Consider the following 1599-nt stretch of genomic DNA (forward strand, 5'->3'; position numbering starts at 1 on the left):
GGTAGTAGTACTTTCTCAAAGTACACAAACTTTCAGGGTTTTGTTTGCAGGCACGACGGTCACAGTGCTGCTGCTTCAACTCCTGTAGCGCTTTAAAAAGCAAGTAGGTACTCAAGAATCAATTTAGGAGAATGTTCTGATGAGGGGAGAGCTTTTCTATTTGTTCGATAACTATAAAAGTAAAAGTTTGGCTTTTATTTCAACTCCCTAACTTATTTTTGAAAAAAACAATATGAGTGGAAATTGTTTTAAAATAATTCCAATGCGTACAATTAGCTTTAGGCAACAAAACCAACAGTTAGGTTTAGGCAACAACAGCATAGGTCTTTAGACCGTTGTGGAAATGCAGACAACAGTTGTCAAAAGGAACCTTTTAGTGCCAACTTTAAACAAGTCGTTTTTTTACCTTTACTTTTAACTTTAATCAGGTAGTTTCAGTTTCTTAAACCAAACCACCTTAACCACACGAGGGGCAGATTTTAAAACCCTCTTGAGTCATCTTGGAACAGTGATGGTGTTGTGTAGCTATCGTGGAGAAAACAAAGGCTCTCATCACCTCGGTATTTCTACAGTCTTGGTGATCCTTTTGGACGGATATTTGTTGTTTATTAATAATAACTGAAACACAAAAACATGCACATTAATGCAGGGAACCCACTTACCGGCCGTATCAGAGCCAGACTCCAGAAGTTCCACCACAGTGTGTTGTTTTCATCACAGCCCATCAGAATCAGAATTAGTAAACCTACTTTCACGCCGTTTGCTTTAGAGAGGGCTAATTATTACTCCTGTAATCTTTGATGTGCGCTCCAGTGAACGCCTCATCCGGGTCACTTTCTGTGTGCTTTGATGTTGAATGAGTTGTATGAATCTTAGACATTCAGAGCAAGCTAAAATACTGTTTGATTTTCCAGACAGAGAGATCGGAGACTGTTATGGATGTTTTCCACACATGGTAATTTAAAATCTGCTGCTAGCGCTGTATAATTATAGTTACAAGCAATACATTCACAATGCTTTATAACACTAATCATAACACAATGTGAAGCATTTCATATTGACTTTGAAGGTCAAGTATTATAATACTTAATAATTGCTGGACATCTTTTATTTATGATTTACTGTTTGACTTTGATTTTAAAGATCAAAGTTCCCATAGTATTAGTAATGTATTAAAATCTTTTTTTTTTCTAATCACTCTTATAACGCACACTAATGTGATTATAAGTTTATCTTAATAGTCTTTATTATACTTTAAGTAAAGTAACAAATATTAAATTAATGCAATAACAACAAACAAAACGTAAACAATGAGCATGAATAGGGGAATAACTAATAGATATCACCATGAAACATCCCCAGTTGATTGCTGATATTAAGACAGTTACGTTTTGTATTACAAGTTTCCTGAAATTGTGTTTTAAATGTTTGAATATGCAAATCATGCATTATCTAATTTACTGACGATGGTTGTCCTCCAACATTCAGTAGAACATGTTTCTAGTCTCCAATAATGTTTCATTGTAAACAACCAATCAGTGTTTAAAGCAACAGGAGAGCTAGTAACGTTAGCAGCACCGCTAACGGCTAACCAACAGG

The sequence above is a fragment of the Anarrhichthys ocellatus genome, unplaced genomic scaffold (genome assembly GCF_004355925.1).
Source record: "Anarrhichthys ocellatus isolate YVR2014 unplaced genomic scaffold, GSC_Weel_1.0 scaffold1, whole genome shotgun sequence".
NCBI classification, from domain to species: domain Eukaryota; kingdom Metazoa; phylum Chordata; class Actinopteri; order Perciformes; family Anarhichadidae; genus Anarrhichthys; species Anarrhichthys ocellatus.